Source organism: Cinclus cinclus, chromosome Z, assembly GCF_963662255.1.
Source record: "Cinclus cinclus chromosome Z, bCinCin1.1, whole genome shotgun sequence".
NCBI lineage: Eukaryota > Metazoa > Chordata > Aves > Passeriformes > Cinclidae > Cinclus > Cinclus cinclus.
Genome location: NC_085084.1, coordinates 50244419 through 50260014, shown reverse-complemented (window position 1 = coordinate 50260014; position 15596 = coordinate 50244419). Strand labels below are relative to the sequence as shown.

The following is a 15596-nucleotide window of genomic DNA, read 5'->3' as shown; positions in this document are numbered from 1 at the left end:
GGGTTCAAAACTAATTCTGAGCTTCAACAGTATTACAGCTTTACGCTGGCTTTCCCAAAAATACATTTTTGCCACAATCCATTATATACTTACAAAAGTGTGGGTTTTTTTATATCTAGGCTTCATCATCTCCATCTTCTACTTACTACCTTGGTTTTCTCTTATTTTTATGGTAACAGGAAATCATGGAATTCTCAAGTTACTAGGAGATACCTGATCTCACAGAGCCTACTTTGAAAGAGCTGAGAAAGTTCTAAGAATTCAGCACTATTGCTAAGAGAAAGTTTCATATTTTCTCTGTTCTTTGGTTTGAAGGACTTAGTTTGAATGTGGTTAGATTTGCACAAGACCAGTGAGTTGACATTTCACTACTGCAAAGCACTTGCTTTCTTTGGCTATTTGCGTGCATTTAAATTAAACTAGGTTTTACCAAAATGCTCTATATATTCTCCTGAACTACCGCAGTGGTTATGAGAACAGTAGAAATTAGCTGAATAAACTGAGTAAACAAAAATGTATTTCACTTTTCCGGGTACAGGAGAAACTAAATCAGTCATCTTTGTTTGGATTGATTTTTTTTTTTTTAAATCAGTGTAAATATTCAGAATGAAACATTAGCCAAACCTCTGAGGCAAAACTTGGTTAACCAAAAAGCTTCTGTCTTCTGTAGCCTTTGTATGAAGCAAAAATGCCCAGAGATCCACCCAAACCATCAGAAGTCAGAAGACTGGCCTGTCATCTCTCCTGAACAATTCATGATCCCATTGAAAAAGAAGGGTAAAGCAAACAAAAAGCAGAGCATGTTTTCCAAATGCCTGATTCGTAATAAACATGCCACAAAAGCCCCTTCATAAATATGCTACAGGAAAAGCCACAGACCTTTCTTCTCTTCACTTCACTATTTTATTTGTATGTTCTTCTCCTTTGAAAAGCAAGTACCACCTAAAGACTGGAGTGGATAACCACCCCAGAAATCCGATGTTGCCACAGGCTACTATGTGACTGAACTGAATTATGTGACTGAAACTGCTATCAAGTCTGAAACTTCTTTCATAAAAACTCTGCAACAGAATTTCAGACCAAGCAGACAGACAGATAAAAAAGCCCCACTGATTGAACAGGAGAAACTAAGAAATAGATCACCTGTTTGCTGAGAAATGTCTGCCAACAGAGGTTTTCTTGTGGGACTCCCCCAAACATGAATTAATTTTAACGAACTGACAGACAATAAAAGCAAATGTTTCCTTATACATTTTATTTTTATTGCTAAAAACCATTCACTGCAAAGCTTTGTTTGGATCAGGCTGCCACACAAAGTAGGAAAAAGAGAACATTATTGATACAGTTGGAAAGCGTAATAAAATAAATACAGTATCACTTTCCTTAAGCAATGTCTTTGTATTCTGGATCATACAATATGATACAAAAAATATGAATGAAAGCTAAAGTTTCAAATTCACGTATGAAGCAAGTTCAAATTTTTGTATTTAGCAAGTTCATTTCCAAGAACTATATGCGCAAACATCCAAAATTATAACATCCAAAAATTTATGGGAGATACCAGAAAAGTGATTTGAAGCAGCTTCTGATCTAAAATATTTATAATTTAATTGTTAACTAAACACTTTCCTCCCCATTCTACCATGCAATTTTCTTGTATTTATATTATTATATTAAAATGCTGATGTGACTTTAAGTCTTCATGAATACAAGACCTTTATGTTCCTGTCTAAAAATCATGCCACAATTTTCATTAAACATCTCTAATTTAGAGTGTTTCTTTTGTTAAAACATACTAATGGAATCGCAGAGTATCATGAATTGGAAGGGATCCATGAGGATGATCAAGTCCAAGTTCCAGTGTTGTGCAGGACATTCCAAGAGTCTCACCATGTGACTGAAAGCATTGTCCAAACTCTTACTGAACTCTGCCAGACTGGTGCTGTGACCCTGGAGAGCTGATCCAGTGCCCACCCATCCTCTGGGTGAAGAACCTTTCCCTGATATCCAGTGTAAAACTCTTGTTTGGGAGTTTTATGCCATTCCCTCAGGTCCTGTCACTGGTCATCACAGAAGTGTCTGCCCCTCCTCCTTCTAAGGAAGCTGCAGACTGCAATGAGGTCTCCCCCCAGTCCCCTCTTCTTCACCAGGCTGAACAGAACAAGTGACTGCAGCCACTCTGCATACAGCTTCCCCTCAAGGCCCTTCACCATCCTCATGGCCCTCCTTTGGACACTCTCTAATAGATTAATATTCTTCTTGTATTCTGGCACCCAAAACCACACACTGGACTCAAGGTAAGGGTAAGGCCACCACAGTGCAGAGCAGAGCAGAGCAGGACAATCACCATATTCTAAAATCCTGGATACAGAATAACAATGCCATAGCAGCTCTGGATGGTCCCAATACTTCCTGGTAGGTTGAATGTAAATTCAACTACAGATGTCTATTTTAGCACTTAAAAGACTGAGAATGCAGCAGCTGTCAGTCAGTCTGCATAGTCATTTACATGTAAGGCTACCAAAAACCTGTTAGAGCAGCATCTTCCTCACCATGGCTCCACTTGCAACATGAAGATATAAACAACTATGAAGGCACAAAGGGCAAAATAAGGGTGTATAATAACTTCTTAGTTTCTTCATAGTGAAAGGGTGAAATCTCAGTTGGGTGAACTGAAATACATCATAATTTCAAAATAACATACACAGAGCCTGTGTAAACTAACCTGTGATGTTGACTCTATGATCATCTTAGTATTGCCAATACGGGGCTACTCAAACGTTTAAAATACCACACAAATGTGCAAATGAAAACAGTGTATACAATTTGCACTCTAAATATTACACAAGTCTCATCACTTCCCATAATTAAATCATAAGTTAATGACACTATGACCAAATTGGTTATTTGCAGAACATCCCCAAGAATTAAGGTATGGAATAAGCAGATGTAAATGGTCCAAGTAAACTCTTCCATTAAGGCAGGAAATTGCCTTGTATGCCATTTCTGAGGAACTAGTCAAAAATCTTGCATCTCCAGGCCACCTAACATAATTGTAGTATGGTGGGGCATTTTTTCACCTCCATGGAAGTCTTAATTACCAAAGTATTTCCAACGTTTTGTCTGTGTCTGGCATATAAGGCACTTTACCACAGATATAGCACTATCTCAGATATACTGGCATTTCAGAGACCTTAGGCTTGAAATAAATTACAGATATAACTTTTGTTTTCAAAAGCAAAATGAAATTGAAATGTACTCTAAAATTTTAAATTAACTGACTACATTTAATCAAAAATATTACAGTAACTTTTAGTCATCTTTTATTCTTTGTGCTGCTCAAATACAAAGGAAAAACAGTTGAAACAAAAAATACCTGTTATTTGAAGAGGGGGAGCATCTCACTCCCTCTCTCTGCTATACAAGACTAAAACTCCACAGAGATAATGCAATAATTTCAACTGCAGTAACGACAGAGGCAGAAGAGAAATTTCACCTTCAGATTTTAAATATTAATGCTCCTTTTATACTTTTCACTGGATCTAGCTGTTCCATCTGTAGGTAAATTTAAAATATTAATTCTCCTCATATATTTCACTGATTCTATTAGTTCCACCTATAGATATAAACTAAAACATCAAGATTTATTAAACAAAAATTACAGGCTCTTTTATAGTCTCTTTTAAAAACTTCATACCTCTAGCTCTCCAGGCAGAACCTCAAGACTTTTGGCTACTTTTTTCCTTAGAGGTTGAGATCATTAAGCATCACAGCTTTTAAACACTACAACTTTGCTTGTTAATGACTGCAGTGGGTGTTACACTCTCTAAATACTGGCATGGCTATAAAGCTAAACTGGAAGATGACATCACATGTGCAAAATCACTAAACAGCAGGTTGCAAAAACCTATCACAAACAAATAATAATTAATATTTACTTTTGTGTGTGTGGCATGTTATATTTGCAATGGATTATAAATTATCCATGCCTCCTTCTGGTACTAAATGTAGCACCTGAGATGAAATTTTCACACACTTGTGCTAAAGTTTTGCAGTTAGTGAATACTTTCCTGATATGTGCTGTAAAAATGTGTCATTTTTACTGCTGAGGATCCTAGAAACAAAAACAGCTTTATTCTCCGGAAAACACTTTTGCTTTGTAGAGGTGGGAAAATTCTACGGCTGACTTTCTGAAATATTGTCTATGGATCAGCTAACCACCACATCCTTTCCACTGCTTTAGGAATTTACCTCTGAAGAACTGGTTTTGTGTTGTTAGGAGACTACGTATTCTGCCCTGAAATTAGTCAAGTCTGCCTAAACATCCTACTTGTTTATGTTCACTTCTAAAGTACTTCAAAAACCCAAACAAACCCCACACATGCAATTTTATTCTAATTGCAAACAATAGCTCCAATTACAGGATTCATTTATATATATTTAGCTGCTTGATTATGACTGTATGGCATTAATACACAAGTTCAACTTGTTTCCCAAGCTTTGCCAAATTTCTTTTAAAGAAAACAGAGCAACAAGTAAAACATAGTCCATGTAAGTAAAGAGAGATTTAAAATAACTAGCAAAAAGTTCTTTTGCTACATTACTACAGGGTTTAAAAAGTTGTTGGGGGTTAGGTTTCTTTATTTTTTACTTATAGAATTTTTTCCTGTAAGTTGCTAGGAAACTGACTACTGGATACTTATGGGTGCGTAAGAAGTGGCCAAGGTTGGGAAATTAGTGCAGTATCTAGCTATGTGTCTTCTTCTCTGGAGTTTATCTCTGAGGGACAGAGATATGGTGGGAATTAGGCAGGCAAAAGGGTGGGGGTAGCTGCAAGTCTCCGTCTCTAGGCTTCAGAGGATGGTCAGACCTGTGGCTTGGGAAAAGGAATTTCGCTGCCACTGCCATAACCCAGCTGGGAGCTGCCTTTCTTCTGCTGGGCCCTGCACCCCTGCCCTGCCGGGACGTCCTGCAGAGCTTCTGATACATCTCATCCACTGCCCTGGGATTTCTGCTCATTCCCGCCGTTCCAGCTTGCTGCTTCCCACAGTCCCGCAGGGGCACGGGAATCGGCTGCCCCAGGTTTGTGAAGCAAAGCCTCCCCTCCATCCCTTCCTGGCCGGGCCCGGCCGCCATCACCGCGGCTCCCCGAGCCCGCCCCACAGCGCCCCCTGCAGGCGCGGGGGAATCATGGCCCGCCCTGCCCGCCGGGAGCCACCGGCGCCCCTGCTGGCAGTGCCCGGAACTGCACCCAGGGGAAAGCGCCCGCGGCCCAGAGGAACTGTCCCAGCTCCTGCTCTGGGTGGGGGTAATGCTGCGGGGGGTGGCGGTGCTTTGGTCGCTTTACTGTACGTACTAGTAAAGAACTGCCATTCCTAGTCTCATATCCTTACCTGAGAGCCCCTTAACTTCAAAATTATAATAATTCGGAGGGAAGGGGTCTACATTTTCCATTCCAAGGGAGGCTCCTGCCTTCCCTAGCAGACACCTGTCTTTCAAACCGAGACAAAAGTAAACAGTCCCATTTAGTCACACTTTGACTTGTGTTCCAAATGTCACTTTTACTGACAAATTTTCAAAGGTTTTCAGCAGCTGATAAAATTCTGGGATTAACACTTGGATTCAGATAAATCCTTAAGATTCCCAAGGATACCATGCAATATACCTACTAATGACTTCTGACATTATTAAAAATTAATTGTAGCACTTGAATTATAACATTGATAATCTGAACATAAAACTAAACCAAATCATCTCCTTCTAGACACAGTCACTAGCAACAAATCACATCCTCATCAAGTCCTTGCAATTAATAACTGACAAGGCTGAACAGGTAAAATCTTTTTCTAGGAATGAAACTTATTTATTAATTTAATTCAAATCTTCAGTGACAGAAACTACCAAAACCCATTTCAGATTTCAACCAGCATAAGCAAGAATTGCCAATAAGCTCTCCTCATACAACAGTTTCTGTAGCTAAAAGGAATTATCCAAATTACTGCTCCTTCTATAAAAAGATAGTATAATCACCCAATGTTTGCAAAAACACATTCAACCATGTTGCTCTAAGCAACCTGGTCTAGTGGAACATGTCTGTGTCCACAGGAGGGGGGTTGAAACTAGATGATCTTTAAAGTCCCTTCCAGGCCATTCTATGTATATACAATAATATTTTCAGAAAGCTAACAATGGTCTAAGTTTTTTTTTCCCATATTTTTGGGGGGGTTTTGGTGTATTCTTTGCCTTCTTTTCTCTCCTGAGGACAACTTTTAAACTGATATCATCAAACCATTATTGTGCTATAACCCTACAAATAGCTACTGTACACAAAACACATAACAAAATACTTCTACTTCATAAGCATTTCAGGTTTTTAGACCTTTATAACAGGCTTCACTGTTTTTGAATAACAGTGCTTGATAAGCCTTGCAAATGGTAAATTTTTCTGCCAAATTTTTGTACAGTGGTTCTGTTGAATTTATGGGAGAAAATGTTATGGGAACATGGACATGCTGAAACTTTCATTCCATTTGCAAGCAAAATAACTGTCTGTACTTTACAAGCCTCCAAGAATCTGCTACCTCAGTCCATCACTGTACACAACTAAGTGCATTTAAAAAAGAATAAAATAGAAGGACACTGTTCCAGTACTAGAAATCTCACTTAAGAAGTGTACAGAACTCCCATGAGACTCACTCCTGTGCTTTGGTCCTACACTACCGACTTTTTTAAAGAATACAGACAGTAACAGCCTTGCTTAGTCTCATGGATTCAAACACCTAGAACTGAGAAGAGCCAGTTGATTCAGACAGTTCAGCATTCACTTGCTTACACAAAGAACATGCAGGAATTGCACTGAGTTTCAGACCTAGAGAAGAACCTATGGTAAACTTAGGGCCCAGGGAAACAAACAGCAGGCTCTTTTAAAGGGAATGTCCTGGTTTTGGCTATAATAGTGTTAGTTTTCTTAGCAGATGGTACAGTTTTGGATTTAGTATGAAGTAATGTTAATGACACACTGGTGTTTTAGCTGCTGTTCAGTATCTTTGCTCTAAGTCAAATTTCCCATGCTCTGTCAGCCAGCAGGTGCACAAGAAACTGGGAGACAGCATGGCCAGGACAGAATATCTGAGCTATCAAGGGGATATTCCATACCATAGAATGTCATGGCCAGTATATCAACTGGGGAAAGTCGGCTGAGGGGCACCAATGACTGCTGAGGAATGGGCTTGGCATTGTTCAGCAGGTGCTGAGCAGTTACACTGGTCTTTGTTTCTCTTGGGTTTTGTTCCTCTCTCATTCTCCTTTTCATTCCTATTATTCTTACTATGTTTTATTTTGGTTCAATTATTACACTGTTCTTACCTCAGCCCATGAGGTTTAATATTTTTTCCTCTGACTCCTCTTCCCACCATGGATGTAGTGATCAAGTGACTCCATGGTACTTAGAGCTACACTGGGATTAAACCAGGACAAGGAAACATGTAATTGCATCTGTGTTTCAATTCAGGAGAGAAAGTATTATGTGGAAAAATAATCCTCTATACAATTCATACTAATTAGAATTTTGAGATGTGATAAGTTTGGAAAAATAAGAAAGAGCATATAAAAGAAAAGCATTTTGCCTCCATATTTTTAAGCCACACTTTTTTATCCTTACAGGAGCAGAGTGCCCTCTGCTAACAGAGGTAACTAATACCTAACAGCAGAGGCAGTTACTTCCAACTGGTATTTCTAGAAATATCAGAGAACTGGGAAGGTCCCTTTCAAAATAATGAATGATTCCAGCAGGAATTTTCCTCTGTAAAAATTGCAACTAACTTAAATGGTTGCATCTGTGTGCTGTCCAACCAAGAAGATTGTCTTTCTAAACAATTTACCTCACTTCTTGGAAGTAAACTCTGAAAGTGAGTTTCAGACTTACCCTAGGCATTCAAAGACACATAACACCCTATCACCTACTTATTTTGAACGTGTTCATTAATCCCTTGACGTTTAGAGCAATGAGTTGGCAAGACTGAAGTAGGGGGGCAAAATGTAATCTCAGATGAAAAGCTGTTGTTTAGAACAGGGTCACACAAGAAAGAATTTAGCCTCAAGGTGTTAAAGATAGCAACCCAACATTATTTTCTCAAGAGAAATCACAGACATATTGTATCATGGTGATGAACAACTACTTGAAAAACGCCCTGAGGGGAAAAAAGTTTTATGTGTGACCTAAAAAAGTGATAGCTTCCTTATAAATTAGGTACTCTCTTCTCCATTCCTAGAAACAGACTGTATTTGTGCTGGATTGTATCTGATGCCAAGAAGAGCCTATTTAAAGGAGGATGGCAAAACACTGCTGACTCCCCTTTTCAAGGCTTCAAGCAAAACACCAGTGTCCTGAAACATGCTGCCAACTCATATCATTAGAAAGGAGGAAGAAAAACAATAAAGCACATCTTTCCAATACTGAAAACATAGAAACAAGGTTTCTATTATTAATAGCTTGAAAAGCTACTCACTTTGCTGCCTGGTATGTGTAACACTGATTCATATATGTATTTTTAAATGATTAGCTTAGCTTATTAACTATTCAGTATTTAGAGGTCACAGTAGCCTTTTAAACAACTATTTGGGAAGGCTTATTTATCCACCAAAGCACAATTGGATGAGACTCCCAGGAGAAATAAGGCACGTTCTTCCTAAATGTAGCATCAGGCATCACATGAGAGGAAACAGATTTTTGAAGGATTATGTTTGCTTCTTTATTAATAACCTGCATGGTTTATTTGAAAGCCTGTGCATTCAATAAGAGTGACATCTCTGTGAAGGTAACCAAAATTGAGTGGTTTTTTGAATTAATTTTGATTGAATTGTGTTTGGAAGAAGCCTGTGGGAGGTGAGTAACACAGAAAAGTCTCAAATAGAGTCTGTTGAGAAGAACTGTCCTCATTACTAGTACAGAGAAATTTCTGAATTCAGTCACCTAAGCCTGCTGTTCAGTATACTCTGGAGATTCTCCAAGCAACGAGATGAAGATCTACAAGTGAACATGAATGATGAAGTAAACAGTCACATCCAGACAATCACATCACGTCCCCTGGAGTTAACAGGTTCTACCTAGCCACAAATATCTAAATTTACCCTCCTAATTCTGTCCTCTTTTTGGTTGTTTGTTAGTTTTGGAAATGTCCAAGGCAATTTCCCAGAAAATCTTCAAAACAAATTTATCAAGTTAATTTAGTGAAGCTGTTGATGTAGAAAAGACAGGCTGTTTGAGTTATATCCTGCTATCCAGAAAGAACATTTATTAATAGCCCTTATCTACCCTGTTCACAAGTATTATCAGAGACAAGCAGCTACTTCAGAAATCAGCATGCAACTACAAGACACACAAAGAAACATTTTTAGTTGGAATTACAGTACTACTGCAAATGCTGGTAGTAGGACTAAACTGGATGCTTAACAAAAATAACCTGCAATTAGTCTTTAGAACAAAATAATTAATTCACCCTAAGAAAAAAAATGAAAGAATTTAGTTAAAAAAAGCTAGCAAAGCACTCCTGCCCTAAGTTAGCACCTGATGCTATCATTAAAATTTGTTTTCTTCAGTGGGCTTTAAATTCTCGCTCAATATGAAAATAACTCTAATTATTTTTTAGACAGGATAAATAAGTATTTTGTTTCAGACTTCTGGCATAAAATGAATCATAAATTGGATTAAACATTAATAACATTTAGCTTCCCTGGATAATTATAGTATATTCATTTCATACAATCCCCCACCTGCAGAACACATCTCCAACTAGGAACACTTTTGCATTTCTGCAGGTAGGTCAGGACATTATTAATCAAATAAAAGAGAGCATTACTGGAGGGGAGGAATCAGAAGCTTTATGCTGGTTTTGCAGCCACCCAACACCTTCTTTAGAAGTGTTGATTGCTACATCTGCAAAGCACTACAGCCCCACAATCACTCAAATTTGCAATGATGGTGGCTGACCTGACAGCCCATGCCACAGACGGCACCTGGCAGTTTGTGCCAGGTGTGTAACCAATAATGTCATTCAATAACCTCTGCAACATTACACAGAAAGCAGCAGGAGACTTGTGAAGGACAAAACACCTACCCATAATTGTCATCACAAACCCTAACAGGGAAATGCTATCAGAGGAGGATAAAAGATTAAAAGTCTAGAAAGCTGGAGAACACATGATGAGAACATGTCTCTGCCACCTTCTTTGTATGTTGGTGAGCTTTCCTTCACACTATTTTCTTATCATTAATAATATATATTCAAATGACTGATTTAATTGACAGATTTAGTTTAAAATATCAACACTGAACAGCTAGAGAGAGAACACTTAATGTTGCATGTTAACCTGGTAACTATCGAATGTAGCATGGAATGGCCTTCGTAATAAAGTCTGAATTTTACTACCTAAATGCATTTTTATATTGGTTCAGGCATCAACATAACAATGTTAAAGCACTTCTACAGCACTCCTCAGCACAATTATATAAAAGTAGTCTCAGTTTCAATCTGTCATACACCAAAACTGGGTTTTAACCAAAATTGACTGGCTGTGGATTATAGCAGATTTAGAGTAGCCAAACAATTCACTACACTAGTGTGACACTGGTGACATTATTTTTAACTATATAAAAATCAACTGATGAAGAGCTAGAAAATTCATAGTACAGTTCTAAGAAAATATTAAACTTTTGCTTATTTGTGTCATGGGACAAAGGAACCACAGAACTTATTCTTCCAGAAGATTTCAGTGTTGTTTCCCCTGCATCTTCTTCATATCAGTCTCCTTGCTTTCAGAGATGTATGTATCACTGCTTGCTTTTCTACCACATAATTTATTGTCTAACAGGAATCCCCAATTCTATCATGCCTCCTTGCAATTCCATTGCTGTAACTGTAAGTAAAGCCTTTATTCAAGAAAAATAAATAAATAAATAAAGTGCTCAATCATTATCAGCCTTCAAATATACACAACCTTCTTCACCTTTACAACTTACAGGATCAATGACAATGTGGTCTGGCACTAATAGTTTCATGTTAAGAAAAAAATGAGAACAGGGAGGAAAAAGAAAGGGAATAAAGATCAAAATGTAATTCTCTAACTTTTCAGCAGTTTTCCAGCCTCATCTTCTGTCCACTGAAATCTAAAGGCAAATAACTCCTGTAATTTTTACTAAATGAGCACTGCAGAAATCACTATTCCCTACCAGATCCCAATAAATTAGGCAAACTCCATCAGGGTCTTACAGAGATTTGTAAGTTGTGTTGTTCTCCTTAACTTGTCTTGGAGACCATACTGGAAATCCACCAAACATATATATATTTGATGAATGACAGTAAGTGGTTTGAAAGGCTGTGTTGCCTAATGACAGGTTTCATATATTTAAAATGCCTTGCAATCCTTCTGTGAGCATTACTGTGAATTCAATGGCCCTAATTTATAGCAAGTCTTACTTTTGCTCTTACGAAGTACAACTCCTGAGTGCATTTTCATGTTGCATGTGCCATAAAAAAAGCCCACAAGACCAAAATCAACCAACTGATCAAACAAAAAAACAAAACAAACAAAAAACCCCCACAAAAATAATGGCAGCAAGTAAGAAGAGGTGAGAAAGGAAATCACATCTTTAAAGATGGTATCCTGTGAGGAGGGTCAACTCCTACTCTCAGTGATAGCGTTATAAAGACAAAAGGTAAACTGTGTTCCCTGAACTTAGGGAAATATTAAAAATACTTCTAGAATATTTAAACTGATGCTGCTATACTGGTCTCCCCACTTTCATACAGAGATTCAGTGGGTGAGGTAAAGAATCTCTTATTTAATATGAATACCATAGAAACACAGCTCTAACCATATGGCTATAGCTTTTTTACTATTATGATCATGGTAAAGGCACCACCATATTGCCTTGTTTCATGTTCAATCATCTAAAGCATCTTGTTACAGGCAAGGACAGCTCAGTATTAAATGTTCAAGTGATGTACCAGCAGTACCCACATTGACAGAAAAACAACTGTTGAACCTCAGAGACATCCCCACCCTCCAGAAAATAATCCTGACGACTGAAGACATATGATGTAAGTAGCCCTTTTCACCATGAGTCCTTCTCCATATTAATGCTAGTCTTTCCTCCCGACATGAATAAATAAAGATGCTGGAACAAGCAACAAGCAGAACAAGAACTGAGAAAAACCAATTTACTCATCCAAGTGTCACAGTGACACAGCCTGCCATGAGCTTGTGATCCATAGACAAATGGCATCAGACAAAGCAGAACACAGCTGCTCCTCCTAAACTGCGCAACAGTGGAGATGCCTAACAGCTTCTAGAGAAGAGAAGAAGCTAGGCATGCCCAGTGATTCTACACTTCCATAATTAAATTGTGAATTGCATTTGCAGAATATCAGGGACTGAATTTGACTGTGGACTATATTCGGTAATCCCTGAAGTATGTTGTCTGAGTCAGGCTGCAAAAGAAAAGCTGAAACTGAAGAATCTGGTGAGGTTAATAACCGCAGATAAACCAGGAAGCAAACTGATAGAAGATAATTTATGAATGAGAAGGAATCTCCTTTTTCCATTCCTGCTTCCACCGCCTTTAGATCACATTTCAAAGAAGGCTTTTGCCAATACTAAATCCCAGAAAATGTCACCATTACAGTTCCCATCTTGGCACCAAAACTTTGACAACAATACTGTACATCCTAAATCTTTACTTTTCGTACTATCCAAACATGTGTAATTAATCCCCCCAAAAAACTTAAAAAGCTGCTTGCCAGAGAGATGATAAATAGTCAATTCAGCGGATACTTAAGACATAAGCATCAATCACTTTGGTTACAGGCATATGCAAATACCATACACATTAATATGTGAGGAACCAGTAACTCACTACAACCTTAAGGAAACTGCAGAAATCTTTTAAACAAAAGTACTACAGGATCATATTTTACTAAAAGGTAACTCACATCTACACCAATTCTAGCAAGTCACTGTGTTAGGTAACAAAACTCTCTGTTCAAACTACAATATCATGGTCTGTTCTCCAAATTTAGAACAGACTGATTCTTCTGTGTTGATATGAATCTTAATTTTCAGCAGTCACACACTATTGAAACCACTTACTCTGGACAACATTTACCTCAATGACCCTATGTGAATGCTAGGGATTTTTTGGTATAGTATGTATCACCAGCAAAGCCAGTACTTCAACAGTAACTCTGGAAGAGGAAACAAGGCTTTGGAAATGCTGAACAAAGAGGAACAGACATAAGGAGAAGCAGAAGAGCAAAGCTTAATACTTTGAATAAATGCCAGACACAGCATATGTGCTTCACTACTTTTAAACAGTGTGGCTGGAAATAGTTCAAAATTCTTAGAGCAAATGAAAACAGAGCCATGTTAAAAAACAGCAAATAGAAGGAATAGTGTGATAAAGGACCCGAGATGCCATTTCTCAATTCTGCATGAGTTTCTCCAAAAGGCAAAGAGAAAGCAGCTCCAGTGCCTTGAATCAGGACCTTACAATGAATGGTATCTATTGACTTACCTGAAAAAATGCATGTTTACAGACTAAAGAGGGTGATTAGAGAAAAGAGAAAAAAGAACCAAGCAAAAACCTTTAGACATAAAAATTTCTTTCCTTGACATCATGTGAAATGGGTGAATGGGCCTTCTTCATCTTCTAATTAAAATCTATGATTTCACTCTTCTGATTAATACATAAAAAACCCATTGTCTTTAATTAAAAGCTGAAATCACACATTCAGAATAGACTGTCTTGCCTGTATCACCCAGAAGTTTAATGTCTCAGCTATCACTAACATTACTTAACTGGTAAAAAAACGACTTTGACATAAAAAACTACCAAGCATATGCAACTGTGTTAATGCAATACTAAGTTGCTAAGGGAAGACACACTTCTGGCAGCTTTGAAGCTAGCCAGCAATCTTCTGGAATCAGAGATATTAAGCAGACCAAAAAGCAAAAGTGAAAGCTGTAGAGGAAAAAAAATCCACCAAAGAAACCACGAGCATACTCATGAACTTTTAACCACTGCATTCTTACCAGTACTATTCGCCCTTTTCACCCAAATCATGCTCCTCTTAAATATTTCCTCAATGTTCCATTAGCCATTACTTCATTTTTATCCCACACTAAGCTCTTAAAACTTAACAGATACACACAAATAACTGTATATGAACAATCCTGATTAACTGCTCTGTCTGCAATTTTAAATTGTTTTGTTTGATGAAGGCCTTATGGGTAATTCAATAAACTAGCCTTGAGGAAAACACCCAACAACAAATAACACGGCACTTGTTACTGCACTGCAAAGCTAGCACTCTAACATTCTGTTGGAGCACAGCTCAGGAGAAAGACATTTATGACCTAACTTCCTTTAATGACATTAAACTGTTCTGGGTCCTTCCAGAAAGCTTCTAAGAAATCTAGCTTTTATGTTTCTAAACATCAGTTTATCATATTAAAAAGAGAAGATCAACCAAACAAAAGAAGAGAATGTCTACTGAACCCTAAAGGCAAATAACTCCTGTAATTCTGTACCATAGGTGGAAAGAACCACTTTATTTTCTGGACATAAAAGCTAGATATTTAAACTGAGTTCACTCTTTGGCAGTAGGAGAGCTCTTAATGAATCACAAGCTTTACTGGATTCCAAAGCTGCATGCATTTATCATGCAGTTCTTGAGGAACTGAGTTTAAAATAATTGTTTTGGGTTTCCTCTTTGATATATCATACAAATATATATTTACATCCCAACTGTAGCTCCAGATACATGCTATGCTTGTTGCAGTTTTACTTTCTGATTAATTTTAAAATTAATTTAGGTTATTGCTTATGGAACATACTCTATCCTTTTTAAAAAATTTCCTTGCACACTTTAAAAAATGTCTTTGCACACTTTTCTGAACAGTCAGAAATACAATACTGGACCCTAATTTTTACTGTATCTATTTTAAGAATAGATTAAGAAGTTTCTACAATTTTCTTGCCTGCATACGTAAACCCTCAGAAAAATTAAATTAAAGGTAGTCATACTAATACAGTAATCAGTCCCTCATTCAGATCAGGCTGATTGCAGAGAAAAACAACAACAACAAAAAAAACTAACAGGGTACTGTATTAGAATGACGATTTGATTTTTTATATAGACCTGCTGCTCATGTGAGCTCTGCCCTAGTTTGAACCCTGAGCATGGGACATTTAAGATGCTCACAGATGGCATGTGTTAATGGGGATTGCTAGTTACTATTTTTCTCAATTACCTGGCTCAGGAATGAGAGATTAGAAAAGACTTCTGAGTGGTTTTTGGTCTCTTGAGAATAAGGTGATTTTGAGATAAGACAGTTTTCAAGGTGCTAGATTTATTTCTCTACAGATCCACATTACAATAAACATTGATGAAACTGTAGCAAATGAGATAATTTAAATTTTATCACTCGTGGGACTGAACAAGCTATTGAATTAAGATTTTCTGCAAGAAAAATCCACTAGACAGGAAGTTTTCAAGTAAAGGTGGCAAACGACACAGAGCACCCTTTACTCTGTTTCA

The 15596-nt window shown here is 37.6% G+C and overlaps 1 protein-coding gene across 1 annotated transcript in view; it reads right to left on the bottom strand.

The window, feature by feature from the left end:
- LOC134056145 (guanine nucleotide-binding protein G(q) subunit alpha) overlaps positions 1-15596 on the bottom strand; it is a 116585-nt gene that overhangs the window by 39196 nt on the left and 61793 nt on the right. The window lies entirely within an intron of this gene.